Below are 17,395 nucleotides of genomic sequence, written 5' to 3'. Positions count from 1 at the left end.
GCGGGTCCGCTGTCCTCGGGAGTTTCTTGTCTTTTCGAAGCAGGGGCAGTCCTCAGAGGATGTCGAGGTCGCTGGTCCCTTTGGAAGGCGTCGCTGGAGCAGGATCTTTGGAAGGCAGGAGACAGGCCGGTGAGTTTCTGGAGCCAAGGCAGTTGTCGTCTTCTGGTCTTCCTCTGCAGGGGTTTTTCAGCTAGGCAGTCCTTCTTCTTGTAGTTGCAGGAATCTAATTTTCTAGGGTTCAGGGTAGCCCTTAAATACTAAATTTAAGGGCGTGTTTAGGTCTGGGGGGTTAGTAGCCAATGGCTACTAGCCCTGAGGGTGGGTACACCCTCTTTGTGCCTCCTCCCAAGGGGAGGGGGTCACAATCCTAACCCTATTGGGGGAATCCTCCATCTGCAAGATGGAGGATTTCTAAAAGTCAGAGTCACCTCAGCTCAGGACACCTTAGGGGCTGTCCTGACTGGCCAGTGACTCCTCCTTGTTTTTCTCATTATTTTCTCCGGCCTTGCCGCCAAAAGTGGGGCCTGGCCGGAGGGGGCGGGCAACTCCACTAGCTGGAGTGTCCTGCTGGGTTGGCACAAAGGAGGTGAGCCTTTGAGGCTCACCGCCAGGTGTGTCAATTCCTGCCTGGGAGAGGTGTTAGCATCTCCACCCAGTGCAGGCTTTGTTACTGGCCTCAGAGTGACAAAGGCACTCTCCCCATGGGGCCAGCAACATGTCTCGGTTTGTGGCAGGCTGCTAAAACTAGTCAGCCTACACAGATAGTCGGTTAAGTTTCAGGGGGCACCTCTAAGGTGCCCTCTGGGGTGTATTTTACAATAAAATGTACACTGGCATCAGTGTGCATTTATTGTGCTGAGAAGTTTGATACCAAACTTCCCAGTTTTCAGTGTAGCCATTATGGTGCTGTGGAGTTCGTGTTTGACAAACTCCCAGACCATATACTCTTATGGCTACCCTGCACTTACAATGTCTAAGGTTTTGTTTAGACACTGTAGGGGTACCATGCTCATGCACTGGTACCCTCACCTATGGTATAGTGCACCCTGCCTTAGGGCTGTAAGGCCTGCTAGAGGGGTGTCTTACCTATACTGCATAGGCAGTGAGAGGCTGGCATGGCACCCTGAGGGGAGTGCCATATCGACTTACTCGTTTTGTCCTCACTAGCGCACACAAGCTGGCAAGCAGGGTGTCTGTGCTGAGTGAGAGGTCTCCAGGGTGGCATAAGACATGCTGCAGCCCTTAGAGACCTTCCTTGGCATCAGGGCCCTTGGTAGTAGAAGTACCAGTTACAAGGGACTTATCTGGATGCCAGGGTCTGCCAATTGTGGATACAAAAGTACAGGTTAGGGAAAGAACACTGGTGCTGGGGCCTGGTTAGCAAGCCTCAGCACACTTTCAATTGTAAACATAGCATCAGCAAAGGCAAAAAGTCAGGGGGCAACCATGCCAAGGAGGCATTTCCTTACACAACCCCCCCCCCAAACGAAAGAGGATGAGACTAACCTTTCCCAAGAGAGTCTTCATTTTCTAAGTGGAAGAACCTGGAAAGGCCATCTGCATTGGCATGGGCAGTCCCAGGTCTGTGTTCCACTATAAAGTCCATTCCCTGTAGGGAGATGGACCACCTCAACAGTTTAGGATTTTCACCTTTCATTTGCATCAGCCATTTGAGAGGTCTGTGGTCAGTTTGAACTAGGAAGTGAGTCCCAAAGAGGTATGGTCTCAGCTTCTTCAGGGACCAAACCACAGCAAAGGCCTCCCTCTCAATGGCACTCCAACGCTGCTCCCTGGGGAGTAACCTCCTGCTAATGAAAGCAACAGGCTGGTCAAGGCCATCATCATTTGTTTGGGACAAAACTGCCCCTATCCCATGTTCAGAGGCATCAGTCTGCACAATGAACTGCTTAGAATAATCTGGAGCTTTTAGAACTGGTGCTGAGCACATTGCTTGTTTCAGGGTGTCAAAGGCCTGTTGGCATTCCACTGTCCAGTTCACTTTCTTGGGCATTTTCTTGGAGGTGAGTTCAGTGAGGGCTGTCACAATGGATCCATATCCCTTCACAAACCTCCTGTAATACCCAGTCAAGCCAAGGAATGCCCTGACTTGAGTCTGGGTTTTTGGAGCTACCCAGTCCAGAATAGTCTGGATCTTGGGTTGGAGTGGCTGAACTTGGCCTCCACCTACAAGGTGGCCCAAGTAAACCACAGTTCCCTGCCCTATCTGGCATTTGGATGCCTTGATAGAGAGGCCTGCAGATTGCAGAGCCTTCAAAACCTTCCTCAGGTGGACCAGGTGATCCTGCCAGGTGGAGCTAAAGACAGCAATATCATCAAGATAAGCTGTGCTAAAGGACTCCAAGCCAGCAAGGACTTGATTCACCAACCTTTGGAAGGTGGCAGGGGCATTCTTTAAACCAAAGGGCATAACAGTAAACTGATAATGCCCATCAGGTGTGGAGAATGCTGTCTTTTCTTTTGCTCCAGGTGCCATTTGTATTTGCCAGTACCCTGCTGTCAAGTCAAAGGTACTTAGAAATTTGGCAGCACCTAATTTATCAATGAGCTCATCAGCTCTTGGAATTGGATGGGCATCTGTCTTGGTGACAGAATTGAGCCCTCTGTAGTCCACACAAAACCTCATCTCTTTCTTTCCATCTTTGGTGTGAGGTTTGGGGACTAAGACCACTGGGCTAGCCCAGGGGCTGTCAGAGCGCTCAATTACTCCCAATTCCAGCATCTTGTGGACTTCCACCTTGATGCTTTCCTTAACATGGTCAGACTGTCTAAAGATTTTGTTCTTGACAGGCATGCTGTCTCCTGTGTCCACATCATGGGTACACAGGTGTGTCTGACCAGGGGTTAAGGAGAAGAGTTCAGGAAACTGTTGTAGGACTCTCCTACAATCAGCTTGCTGTTGGCCAGAGAGGGTGTCTGAGTAGATCACTCCATCTACTGTGCCATCTTTTGGGTCTGATGACAGAAGATCAGGGAGAGGTTCACTCTCTGCCTCCTGATCCTCATCTGTTACCATCAACAGATTGACATCAGCCCTGTCATGGAAGAGCTTAAGGCGGTTCACATGGATCACCCTCTTGGGGCTCCTGCTTGTGCCCAGGTCCACCAGGTAGGTGACCTGACTCTTCCTTTCTAGTACCGGGTAAGGGCCACTCCATTTGTCCTGGAGTGCCCTGGGAGCCACAGGCTCCAGAACCCAGACTTTCTGCCCTGGTTGGAACTCAACCAGTGCAGCCTTTTGGTCATACCAAAACTTCTGGAGCTGTTGGCTGGCCTCAAGGTTTTTGGTTGCCTTTTCCATGTACTCTGCCATTCTAGAGCGAAGGCCAAGTACATAGTCCACTATGTCCTGTTTAGGCTCATGGAGAGGTCTCTCCCAGCCTTCTTTAACAAGGGCAAGTGGTCCCCTTACAGGATGACCAAACAGAAGTTCAAAGGGTGAGAATCCTACTCCCTTCTGTGGCACCTCTCTGTAAGCGAAAAGCAGACATGGCAAGAGGACATCTCATCTCCTTTTGAGCTTTTCTGGGAGCCCCATGATCATGCCCTTTAATGTCTTGTTGAATCTCTCAACCAAGCCATTAGTTTGTGGATGGTATGGTGTAGTGAATTTATAAGTCACTCCACACTCATTCCACATGTGCTTTAGGTATGCTGACATGAAGTTGGTACCTCTGTCAGACACCACCTCCTTAGGGAAACCCACTCTGGTAAAGATACCAATGAGGGCCTTGGCTACTGCGGGGGCAGTAGTCGACCTAAGGGGAATAGCTTCAGGATACCTGGTAGCATGATCCACTACTACCAGGATATACATATTTCCTGAGGCTGTGGGAGGTTCCAGTGGACCAACTATGTCCACACCCACTCTTTCAAAGGGAACCCCCACCACTGGAAGTGGAATGAGGGGGGCCTTTGGGTGCCCACCTGTCTTACCACTGGCTTGACAGGTGGGGCAGGAGAGGCAAAACTCCTTAACCATGTTGGACATATTGGGCCAGTAGAAGTGGTTGACTAACCTCTCCCACGTCTTGGTTTGTCCCAAATGTCCAGCAAGGGGAATGTCATGGGCCAATGTTAGGATGAACTTCCTGAACAGCTGAGGCACTACCACTCTCCTAGTGGCACCAGGTTTGGGGTCTCTGGCCTCAGTGTACAGGAGTCCATCTTCCCAATAGACCCTATGTGTTCCATTTTTCTTGCCTTTGGACTCTTCAGCAGCTTGCTGCCTAAGGCCTTCAAGAGAGGGACAGGTTTCTTGTCCCTTACACAGCTCCTCCCTTGAGGGTCCCCCTGGGCCTAAGAGCTCAACCTGATAAGGTTCAAGCTCCAAAGGCTCAGTTCCCTCAGAGGGCAGAACTTCTTCCTGAGAAGAGAGGTTCCCTTTCTTTTGCTGTGTTGCAGTTGGTTTCCCAACTGACTTTCCTGTTCTCTTGGTAGGCTGGGCCATTCTTCCAGACTCCAGCTCTACTTGTTCACCCTGTGCCTTGCACTGTGCTCTTGTTTTCACACACACCAGTTCAGGGATACCCAGCATTGCTGCATGGGTTTTTAGTTCTACCTCAGCCCATGCTGAGGACTCCAGGTCATTTCCAAGCAGACAGTCCACTGGGATATTTGAGGAGACCACCACCTGTTTCAGGCCATTGACCCCTCCCCATTCTAAAGTAACCATTGCCATGGGATGTACTTTTCTCTGATTGTCAGCGTTGGTGACTGTGTAAGTTTTTCCAGTCAGGTATTGGCCAGGGGAAACCAGTTTCTCTGTCACCATGGTGACACTGGCACCTGTATCCCTCAGGCCCTCTATTCTAGTCCCATTAATTAAGAGTTGCTGTCTGTATTTTTGCATGTTAGGCGGCCAGACAGCTAGTGTGGCTAAATCCACCCCACCCTCAGAAACTAGAGTAGCTTCAGTGTGGACCCTGATTTGCTCTGGGCACACTGTTGATCCCACTTGGAGACTAGCCATACCAGTGTTACCTGGATGGGAGTTTGGAGTGGAACCTTTCTTGGGACAGGCCTTGTCTCCAGTTTGGTGTCCATGCTGTTTACAGCTATGACACCAGGCCTTTTTGGGATCAAAGTTTTTACCCTTGTACCCATTGTTTTGTGAAGAGGCTCTGGGCCCACCCTCCTGTGCAGGTTTTTAGGGGCCTGTAGAAGACTCTTTACTATTTTTAGTTTTGGTTGTCTCATCACCCTTCCCCTGGGGAGTCTTTGTGACCCCTTTCTTTTGGTCACCCCCTGTGGAAGTCTTGGACACCCTAGTCTTGACCCAATGGTCCGCCTTCTTTCCCAATTCTTGGGGAGAAATTGGTCCTAGGTCTACCAGATGCTGATGCAGTTTATCATTGAAACAATTACTTAACAGGTGTTCTTTCACAAATAAATTGTACAGCCCATCATAATTACTTACACCACTGCCTTGAATCCAACCATCTAGTGTTTTCACTGAGTAGTCTACAAAGTCAACCCAGGTCTGGCTCGAGGATTTTTGAGCCCCCCTGAATCTAATCCTATACTCCTCAGTGGAGAATCCAAAGCCCTCAATCAGGGTACCCTTCATGAGGTCATAAGATTCTGCATCTTGTCCAGAGAGTGTGAGGAGTCTATCCCTACACTTTCCTGTGAACATTTCCCAAAGGAGAGCACCCCAGTGAGATCTGTTCACTTTTCTGGTTACACAAGCCCTCTCAAAAGCTGTGAACCATTTGGTGATGTCATCACCATCTTCATATTTAGTTACTATCCCTTTAGGGATTTTCAACATGTCAGGAGAATCTCTGACCCTATTTATGTTGCTGCCACCATTGATGGGTCCTAGGCCCATCTCTTGTCTTTCCCTCTCTATGGCTAGGATCTGTCTTTCCAAAGCCAATCTTTTGGCCATCCTGGCTAACTGGATGTCCTCTTCACTGGGGCTATCCTCAGTGATTTCAGAGGTGTTGGTCTCTCCTGTGAGGGAACCAGCATCTCTGACTATTATTTTAGGAGTCAGGGTTTGAGGGACCCTGTCCTCCCTAGATAGGACTGGTAGGGGGGAATTTTCCTCCAAGTCACTATCCTCTTCCTCTGAGTTGCCACCCTCAGAGGGGTTGGCCTTTTCAAACTCTGCCAAAAGCTCCTGGAGCTGTATTTTGGTAGGTTTGGGGCCCATTGTTATTTTCTTTATTTTACAGAGTGACCTTAGCTCCCTCATCTTAAGATGGAGGTAAGGTGTTGTAGGAAGTTGGCTCTGTATGTGCTATTTCAAAGTAAGGAATAGCATGCACAGAGTCCAAGGGTTCCCCTTAGAGGTAAAATAGTGGTAAAAATAGATAATACTAATGCTCTATTTTGTGGTAGTGTGGTCGAGCAGTAGGCTTATCCAAGGAGTAGTGTTAAGCATTTGTTGTACATACACATAGACAATAAATGAGGTACACACACTCAGAGACAAATCCAGCCAATAGGTTTTTATATAGAAAAATATCTTTTCTTAGTTTATTTTAAGAACCACAGGTTCAAATTCTACATGTAATATCTCATTCGAAAGGTATTGCAGGTAAGTACTTTAGGAACTTCAAATCATAAAAATTGCTTGTATACTTTACAAGTTATTGACAAATAGCTGTTTTAAAAGTGGACACTTAGTGCAATTTTCACAGTTCCTGGGGGAGGTAAGTTTTTGTTAGTTTTACCAGGTAAGTAAGACACTTACAGGGTTCAGTTCTTGGTCCAAGGTAGCCCACCGTTGGGGGTTCAGAGCAACCCCAAAGTCACCACACCAGCAGCTCAGGGCCGGTCAGGTGCAGAGTTCAAAGTGGTGCCCAAAACACATAGGCTAGAATGGAGAGAAGGGGGTGCCCCGGTTCCGGTCTGCTTGCAGGTAAGTACCCGCGTCTTCGGAGGGCAGACCAGGGGGGTTTTGTAGGGCACCGGGGGGGACACAAGTCCACACAGAAATTTCACCCTCAGCAGCGCGGGGGCGGCCGGGTGCAGTGTAGGAACAGGCGTCGGGTTCGCAATGTTAGTCTATGAGAGATCTCGGGATCTCTTCAGCGCTGCAGGCAGGAAAGGGGTGGGTTCCTCGGGGAAACCTCCACTTGGGCAAGGGAGAGGGACTCCTGGGGGTCACTTCTCCAGTGAAAGTCCGGTCCTTCAGGTCCTGGGGGCTGCGGGTGCAGGGTCTCTCCCAGGCGTCGGGACTTTTGGATTCAAAGAGTCGCGGTCAGGGGAAGCCTCGGGATTCCCTCTGCAGGCGGCGCTGTGGGGGCTCAGGGGGGACAGGTTTTGGTACTCACAGTATCAGAGTAGTCCTGGGGTCCCTCCTGAGGTGTTGGATCTCCACCAGCCGAGTCGGGGTCGCCGGGTGCAGTGTTGCAAGTCTCACGCTTCTTGCGGGGAGCTTGCAGGGTTCTTTCAAAGCTGCTGGAAACAAAGTTGCAGCCTTTCTTGGAGCAGGTCCGCTGTCCTCGGGAGTTTCTTGTCTTTTCGAAGTAGGGGCAGTCCTCAGAGGATGTCGAGGTCGCTGGTCCCTTTGGAAGGCGTCGCTGGAGCAGGATCTTTGGAAGGCAGGAGACAGGCCGGTGAGTTTCTGGAGCCAAGGCAGTTGTCGTCTTCTGGTCTTCCGCTGCAGGGGTTTTCAGCTGGGCAGTCCTTCTTCTTGTAGTTGCAGGAATCTAATTTTCTAGGGTTCAGGGTAGCCCTTAAATACTAAATTTAAGGGTGTGTTTAGGTCTGGGGGGTTAGTAGCCAATGGCTACTAGCCCTGAGGGTGGGTACACCCTCTTTGTGCCTCCTCCCAAGGGGAGGGGGTCACAATCCTAACCCTATTGGGGGAATCCTCCATCTGCAAGATGGAGGATTTCTAAAAGTTAGAGTCACCTCAGCTCAGGACACCTTAGGGGCTGTCCTGACTGGCCAGTGACTCCTCCTTGTTATTCTCATTATCTTCTCCGGCCTTGCCGCCAAAAGTGGGGCCTGGCCGGAGGGGGCGGGCAACTCCACTAGCTGGAGTGTCCTGCTGGGTTGGCACAAAGGAGGTGAGCCTTTGAGGCTCACCGCCAGGTGTGACAATTCCTGCCTGGGAGAGGTGTTAGCATCTCCACCCAGTGCAGGCTTTGTTACTGGCCTCAGAGTGACAAAGGCACTCTCCCCATGGGGCCAGCAACATGTCTCGGTTTGTGGCAGGCTGCTAAAACTAGTCAGCCTACACAGATAGTCGGTTAAGTTTCAGGGGGCACCTCTAAGGTGCCCTCTGTGGTGTATTTTACAATAAAATGTACACTGGCATCAGTGTGCATTTATTGTGCTGAGAAGTTTGATACCAAACTTCCCAGTTTTCAGTGTAGCCATTATGGTGCTGTGGAGTTCGTGTTTGACAGACTCCCAGACCATATACTCTTATGGCTACCCTGCACTTACAATGTCTAAGGTTTTGTTTAGACACTGTAGGGGTACCATGCTCATGCACTGGTACCCTCACCTATGGTATAGTGCACCCTGCCTTAGGGCTGTAAGGCCTGCTAGAGGGGTGTCTTACCTATACTGCATAGGCAGTGAGAGGCTGGCATGGCACCCTGAGGGGAGTGCCATGTCGACTTACTCGTTTTGTCCTCACTAGCACACACAAGCTGGCAAGCAGTGTGTCTGTGCTGAGTGAGAGGTCTCCAGGGTGGCATAAGACATGCTGCAGCCCTTAGAGACCTTCCTTGGCATCAGGGCCCTTGGTACTAGAAGTACCAGTTACAAGGGACTTATCTGGATGCCAGGGTCTGCCAATTGTGGATACAAAAGTACAGGTTAGGGAAAGAACACTGGTGCTGGGGCCTGGTTAGCAGGCCTCAGCACACTTTCAATTGTAAACATAGCATCAGCAAAGGCAAAAAGTCAGGGGGCAACCATGCCAAGGAGGCATTTCCTTACAGGTGTGGTGTCGAGTTCCACCACAGTCACATCTGTGCTAGACATTTTGCTTCTAAAAGTTGGAATACTTTTTAAGAATCTACAACTGGTTCTAGAATCTAATTCAAACTTTTACAAACTTTTAAACTCTAAAAGAAATGCTAAACAGGATCTAACACAAGGCCCTAGCAGGTCTTTTAAGAATTTAGAAAACTTTTCAAATTGCAAAAATCAATGTTCGATGGCATCTGTCGCTGTAGATACGCATGTTCTGCAATAGCTCGCCATCTGGTGTTGGGCCGGAGTGTTACAAGTTGTTTTTCTTCGAAGAAGTCTTTCGAGTCACGGGACCGAGTGACTCCTCCTTTTGTCTCCATTGCGCATGGGCGTCGACTCCATCTTCGATTGTTTTTTTTCCGCCATCGGGTTCGGACGTGTTCCTGTCGCTCCGAGTTTCGGAACAGAAAAAATAGTTAATTTCGGAAGATTTTCGTCGGTATTGTTGCGTTCGGGATCGGCGTACTTAGATTCAACACCGCATCGAAGATCGAAGAGCTCCGGTGCCCTTCGGGGTAGTTTTTCGATCCTCCGTCGGGGCCTGGTCGGCCCGACCGCGTGCTGAAGAACGCCGATGGAACGGACCCCGTTCCGTTTCTGCCCCAAATGCCACAATAAATACCCCTACACAGACCAACACTTGGTCTGCAACCTGTGCCTGTCACCTGAGCACAGCGAAGACACCTGCGAGGCCTGTCGTGCGTTCCGGTCCCGAAAAACACTCCGAGACCGTCGAGCCAGAAGACTTCAAATGGCGTCCGCACCGACAGCCCGACGGGAGTTCGAGGAACAGGAAGAGGAAGGTACCTTCTCGATCCAAGACTCAGACTCCGAAGGATTCGACGATACACAAACCGTGAGTAAGACGTCGAAAACCACACAAAGAAACATTTACAAGGCCCAGGGGACGCCACTGCCACCAGGCCATGGCTCAACCCATAAAATCGGTGACCGACCGTCGGCACCGAAAAAGGCCCAAACAGTGCCGAGATCGTCCGACTCCGGTCGAGACACCGGCACGCAGCCTTCTCGGGACCGAGAAAGTGCTGGAGACAAGCCTCGACACCGAGATGCCGGTGTGGACACGGCTCGACGCCGAGACAGCGGCACCGAAACAGATCGACGCCGAGAGGTTTCGGCCCCGAAAAGGAAAAAAGTCACCTCGGAGCCGAAAAAACACGCAGACAAAGTTTCGATGCCGAAACAAACTGCAAGCGACCCAGCTTCAGGCTCTTATACAGAAGAGCACTCGCTAACCTCCCAAATGCAGAAGCATAGGTTTGAGGAAGAGCTACAAGCAACTGATGCGGACCATACGCAAAAGCGTATCTTCATTCAGCAGGGGACAGGAAAAATAAGCACCCTTCCCCCCATTAGGAGAAAGAGAAGGTTGGAGTTCCAGACGGAACAAGCACCACAACCAAAAGTGGTGAAAAGAGTTACACCACCACCCTCTCCTCCGCCCGTGATTAACGTTTCACCAGCACAAACGCCATCACACTCCCCAGCTCACACCACCATGAGCCAGGGTGACCAAGACCAGGACGCATGGGACCTATACGACGCCCCAGTGTCAGATAACAGCCCAGAGGCATACCCTACAAAACCATCTCCACCAGAAGACAGCACCGCGTACTCTCAGGTGGTGGCTAGAGCAGCACAATTTCACAACGTAAGCCTCCACTCAGAACAGGTCGAGGATGATTTCTTGTTCAACACACTCTCCTCCACCCACAGCTCCTACCAAAGCCTGCCTATGCTCCCTGGTATGCTCCGGCACGCAAAAGACATATTTAAGGACCCGGTCAAAAGTAGGGCAATCACACCAAGGGTGGAAAAAAAGTATAAGCCGCCTCCTACGGACCCGGCTTTCATCACAACACAGCTGCCACCAGACTCTGTTGTTGTAGGAGCAGCTAGGAAAAGGGCCAACTCTCACACATCTGGAGATGCACCACCCCCAGATAAAGAAAGCCGCAAGTTTGATGCAGCTGGTAAGAGAGTCGCAGCACAAGCTGCAAACCAGTGGCGCATCGCGAACTCCCAGGCACTACTTGCGCGCTATGACAGAGCCCACTGGGACGAGATGCAACATCTCATTGAACATCTGCCCAAAGACTTCCAAAATAGGGCAAAACAAGTGGTTGAGGAGGGACAGGCCATCTCCAACAACCAGATCCGCTCCTCCATGGACGCTGCAGATACAGCTGCACGGACAATTAATACATCTGTAACTATCAGAAGGCATGCATGGCTCCGAACGTCTGGATTTAAACCAGAGATTCAACAAGCAGTTCTCAATATGCCTTTTAATGAAAAAGAACTGTTCGGTCCAGAAGTGGACACAGCGATTGAGAAACTCAAAAAAGATACGGACACTGCCAAAGCCATGGGCGCACTCTACTCCCCGCAGAGCAGAGGGAATTACAGCTCATTCCGTAAAACGCCCTTTCGAGGGGGGTTTCGGGGTCAAAGCACACAAGCCAGCACCTCACAAGCCACACCGTCCAGTTACCAAGGACAGTATAGAGGAGGTTTTCGGGGACAATATAGAGGAGGGCAATTCCCTAGAAATAGAGGAAGATTCCAAAGCCCCAAAACCCCTACTACTAAACAGTGACTCACATGTCACTCACCCCCTCCACACAACACCAGTGGGGGGACGAATAGGTCATTATTACAGAGCATGGGAGAAAATCACTACAGACACTTGGGTTCTAGCAATTATCCAACATGGTTACTGCATAGAATTTCTACAGTTCCCTCCAAACATACCACCAAAAGCACAAAATTTAACAACACACCATTCCAATCTCCTAGAGATAGAAGTGCAGGCACTATTGCAAAAGAATGCAATCGAATTAGTGCCAAACACACAAATAAACACAGGAGTTTACTCACTGTACTTTCTGATACCAAAGAAGGACAAAACACTGAGACCAATCCTAGACCTCAGAGTAGTCAACACTTTCATCAAATCAGACCACTTCCACATGGTCACACTACAAGAAGTATTGCCATTGCTAAAGCTGCACGACTACATGGCAACTTTAGACCTCAAGGATGCTTATTTCCATATACCAATACACCCATCGCACAGGAAATACCTAAGGTTTGTATTCAAAGGAATACATTACCAATTCAAGGTACTGCCTTTCGGATTAACAACCGCACCAAGAGTCTTTACCAAATGTCTAGCGGTAGTCGCTGCACACATCAGAAGGCAGCAAATACATGTGTTCCCATATCTAGACGACTGGCTAATCAAGGCCCATTCGTTAATAGAGTGCTCAAATCACACAAATCATATCATACAAACCCTCTTCAAACTAGGGTTCACCGTCAATTTCACAAAATCCAAAATTCTGCCACGCAAGGTACAACAATACCTGGGAGCCATAATAGACACATCAAAAGGAGTAGCCACTCCAAGTCCACAAAGAATTCAAAATTTCAACACCATCATACAACGCATGTATCCAACACAAAAGATACAAGCAAAGATGGTATTACAACTCCTAGGCATGATGTCATCATGCATAGCCATTGTCCCAAACGCAAGACTGCACATGAGGCCCTTACAACAATGCCTAGCATCACAGTGGTCTCAAGCACAGGGTCACCTTCTAGATCTGGTGTTAATAGACCGCCAAACTTACCTCTCGCTTCTGTGGTGGAACAACATAAATTTAAACAAGGGGCGGCCTTTCCAAGGCCCAGTGCCACAATACGTAATAACAACAGATGCTTCCATGACAGGGTGGGGAGCACACCTCGATCAACACAGCATACAAGGACAATGGAACGTACATCAAACAAAACTGCATATCAATCACCTAGAACTTCTTGCAGTTTTTCAAGCACTAAAAGCTTTCCAACCAATAATAGTTCACAAATACATTCTCGTCAAAACAGACAACATGACAACAATGTATTATCTAAACAAGCAGGGAGGGACGCACTCCACGCAGTTAAGCCTGTTAGCACAAAAAATTTGGCATTGGGCAATTCACAACCAAATTCGCCTAATTGCACAGTTTATACCAGGGATACAAAATCAACTCGCAGACAATCTCTCTCGAGATCACCAACAGGTCCACGAATGGGAAATTCACCCCCAAATACTGAACACTTATTTCAAACTCTGGGGAACACCTCAGATAGACTTGTTTGCGACAAGGGAGAACGCAAAATGCCAAAACTTCGCATCCAGATACCCACACAAACAATCCCAAGGCAATGCCCTATGGATGAACTGGTCAGGGATATTTGCTTACGCTTTTCCTCCTCTCCCTCTCCTTCCTTACCTGGTAAACAAACTCAGTCAAAGCAAACTCAAACTCATATTGATAGCACCAACTTGGGCAAGGCAACCCTGGTACACAACGCTGCTAGACCTATCAGTGGTACCCTGCATCAAATTGCCCAACAGGCCAGATCTGTTGACGCAGCACAACCAAAAGATCAGACACCCAGATCCAGCATCGCTGAATCTAGCAATCTGGCTCCTGAAATCCTAGAATTCGGGCACTTACAACTTACCCAAGAATGTATGGAAGTCATAAAACAAGCAAGAAGGCCATCCACCAGGCACTGCTATGCAAGTAAATGGAAGAGGTTTGTTTGCTACTGCCATATTAATCAAATACAACCATTACACACAACTCCAGAACATGTAGTGGGTTACTTGCTTCACTTACAAAAATCTAACCTAGCTTTCTCTTCCATTAAGATTCACCTTGCAGCAATATCTGCATACCTGCAGACTACCTATTCAACTTCCCTATATAAAATACCAGTCATTAAAGCATTCATGGAGGGCCTTAGGAGAATTATACCACCAAGAACACTACCTGTTCCTTCATGGAACCTAAATGTTGTCCTAACTAGACTTATGGGTCCACCTTTTGAACCCATGCACTCCTGCGACATACAGTTCCTAACCTGGAAGGTGGCATTTCTCATCGCCATTACTTCCCTGAGAAGAGTAAGCGAGATTCAGGCGTTTACTGTACAGGAACCTTTTATACAACTACACAAAAATAAAGTCGTCCTAAGGACCAATCCTAAATTTTTGCCAAAGGTTATTTCACCGTTCCATCTAAATCAAACAGTGGAACTTCCGGTGTTCTTTCCACAGCCAGATACCGTAGCTGAAAGGGCACTACATACATTAGATGTCAAAAGAGCATTAATGTATTACATTGACAGAACAAAGAACATCAGAAAGACTAAACAACTCTTTATTGCATTTCAAAAACCTCATGCAGGAAACCCAATTTCAAAACAAGGTATAGCCAGATGGATAGTTAAATGCATCCAAATCTGCTACCTTAAAGCTAAACGACAGCTGCCCATTACACCAAGGGCACACTCAACCAGAAAGAAAGGTGCTACCATGGCCTTTCTAGGAAACATCCCAATGCAAGAAATATGTAAGGCAGCCACATGGTCTACGCCTCACACATTCACCAAGCACTACTGTGTAGACGTGTTATCCGCACAACAAGCCACAGTAGGTCAAGCTGTATTAAGGACATTATTTCAGACTACTTCCACTCCTACAGGCTGATCCACCGCTTTTGGGGAAATAACTGCTTACTAGTCTATTGCAGAACATGCGTATCTACAGCGACAGATGCCATCGAACTGAAAATGTCACTTACCCAGTGTACATCTGTTCGTGGCATCAGTCGCAGTAGATTCGCATGTGCCCACCCGCCTCCCCGGGAGCCTGTAGCAGTTTGGAAGTTACCTTCAATTATTTATATAGGTATCATCTCAACCTTAAATAAGTGCATACTTAGTCACTCCATTGCATGGGCACTATTACTACAATTCAACTCCTACCTCACCCTCTGCGGGGAAAAACAATCGAAGATGGAGTCGACGCCCATGCGCAATGGAGACAAAAGGAGGAGTCACTCGGTCCCGTGACTCGAAAGACTTCTTCGAAGAAAAACAACTTGTAACACTCCGGCCCAACACCAGATGGCGAGCTATTGCAGAACATGCGAATCTACTGCGACTGATGCCACGAACAGATGTACACTGGGTAAGTGACATTTTCATTCTAATGACAATTTTGGAATTTGTCGTGTGATCAGGTATTGGCTGAGTAGTCCAGCAAATGCAAAGTCTTGTACCCCACCGCTGATCCACCAATGTAGGAAGTTGGCTCTGTATGTGCTATTTCAAAGTAAGGAATAGCATGCACAGAGTCCAAGGGTTCCCCTTAGAGGTAAAATAGTGGTAAAAAGAGATAATACTAATGCTCTATTTTGTGGTAGTGTGGTCGAGCAATAGGCTTATCCAAGGAGTAGTGTTAAGCATTTGTTGTACATACACATAGACAATAAATGAGGTACACACACTCAGAGACAAATCCAGCCAATAGGTTTTTATATAGAAAAATATCTTTTCTTAGTTTATTTTAAGAACCACAGGTTCAAATTCTACATGTAATATCTCATTCGAAAGGTATTGCAGGTAAGTACTTTAGGAACTTCAAATCATCAAAATTGCATGTATACTTTACAAGTTATTGACAAATAGCTGTTTTAAAAGTGGACACTTAGTGCAATTTTCACAGTTCCTAGGGGAGGTAAGTATTTGTTAGGTTAACCAGGTAAGTAAGACACTTACAGGGCTTAGTTCTTGGTCCAAGGTAGCCCACCGTTGGGGGTTCAGAGCAACCCCAAAGTCACCACACCAGTAGCTCAGGGCCGGTCAGGTGCAGAGTTCAAAGTGGTGCCCAAAACACATAGGCTAGAATGGAGAGAAGGGGGTGCCCCGGTTCCGGTCTGCTTGCAGGTAAGTACCCGCGTCTTCGGAGGGCAGACCAGGGGGGTTTTGTAGGGCACCGGGGGGGACACAAGTCCACACAGAAATTTCACCCTCAGCGGCGCGGGGGCGGCCGGGTGCAGTGTAGAAACAAGCGTCGGGTTCGCAGGGTTAGTCTATGAGAGATCTCGGGATCTCTTCAGCGCTGCAGGCAGGCAAGGGGGGGGTTCCTCGGGGAAACCTCCACTTGATCAAGGGGGAGGGACTCCTGGGGGTCACTCCTCCAGTGAAAGTCCGGTCCTTCAGGTCCTGGGGGCTGCGGGTGCAGGGTCTCTCCCAGGTGTCGGGACTTTGGATTCAAAGAGTCGCGGTCAGGGGAAGCCTCGGGATTCCCTCTGCAGGCAGCGCTGTGGGGGCTCAGGGGGGACAGGTTTTTGTACTCACAGTATCAGAGTAGTCCTGGGGTCCCTCCTGAGGTGTTGGATCTCCACCAGCCGAGTCGGGGTCGCCGGGTGCAGTGTTGCAAGTCTCACGCTTCTTGCGGGGAGCTTGCAGGGTTCTTTCAAGGCTGCTGGAAACAAAGTTGCAGCCTTTCTTGGAGCAGGTCCGCTGTCCTCGGGAGTTTCTTGTCTTTTCGAAGCAGGGGCAGTCCTCAGAGGATGTCGAGGTCGCTGGTCCCTTTGGAAGGCGTCGCTGGAGCAGGATCTTTGGAAGGCAGGAGACAGGCCGGTGAGTTTCTGGAGCCAAGGCAGTTGTCGTCTTCTGGTCTTCCTCTGCAGGGGTTTTTCAGCTAGGCAGTCCTTCTTCTTGTAGTTGCAGGAATCTAATTTTCTAGGGTTCAGGGTAGCCCTTAAATACTAAATTTAAGGGCGTGTTTAGGTCTGGGGGGTTAGTAGCCAATGGCTACTAGCCCTGAGGGTGGGTACACCCTCTCTGTGCCTCCTCCCAAGGGGAGGGGGTCACAATCCTAACCCTATTGGGGGAATCCTCCATCTGCAAGATGGAGGATTTCTAAAAGTTAGAGTCACCTCAGCTCAGGACACCTTAGGGGCTGTCCTGACTGGCCAGTGACTCCTCCTTGTTTTTCTCATTATTTTCTCCGGCCTTGCCGCCAAAAGTGGGGCCTGGCCGGAGGGGGCGGGCAACTCCACTAGCTGGAGTGTCCTGCTGGGTTGGCACAAAGGAGGTGAGCCTTTGAGGCTCACCGCCAGGTGTGTCAATTCCTGCCTGGGAGAGGTGTTAGCATCTCCACCCAGTGCAGGCTTTGTTACTGGCCTCAGAGTGACAAAGGCACTCTCCCCATGGGGCCAGCAACATGTCTCGGTTTGTGGCAGGCTGCTAAAACTAGTCAGCCTACACAGATAGTCGGTTAAGTTTCAGGGGGCACCTCTAAGGTGCCCTCTGGGGTGTATTTTACAATAAAATGTACACTGGCATCAGTGTGCATTTATTGTGCTGAGAAGTTTGATACCAAACTTCCCAGTTTTCAGTGTAGCCATTATGGTGCTGTGGAGTTCGTGTTTGACAAACTCCCAGACCATATACTCTTATGGCTACCCTGCACTTACGTCTAAGGTTTTGTTTAGACACTGTAGGGGTACCATGCTCATGCACTGGTACCCTCACCTATGGTATAGTGCACCCTGCC

At 49.0% G+C, this 17,395-nt stretch overlaps 1 protein-coding gene across 1 annotated transcript in view; it reads left to right on the top strand.

Annotated features, from left to right (window-relative positions):
• Window positions 1–17,395, top strand: part of LOC138274391 (mortality factor 4-like protein 1) — a gene marked incomplete at its 3' end in the record, with an annotated part of 291,700 nt that overhangs the window by 234,415 nt on the left and 39,890 nt on the right. The gene's annotated exons all lie outside the window — the stretch shown is intronic.

Source organism: Pleurodeles waltl, unplaced genomic scaffold, assembly GCF_031143425.1.
Source record: "Pleurodeles waltl isolate 20211129_DDA unplaced genomic scaffold, aPleWal1.hap1.20221129 scaffold_180, whole genome shotgun sequence".
In the NCBI taxonomy this organism is placed as follows: Eukaryota; Metazoa; Chordata; class Amphibia; order Caudata; family Salamandridae; genus Pleurodeles; species Pleurodeles waltl.
The sequence above is the reverse complement of the archived record's forward strand: the minus strand, read 5'-3'. Positions and strand labels throughout refer to the sequence as shown.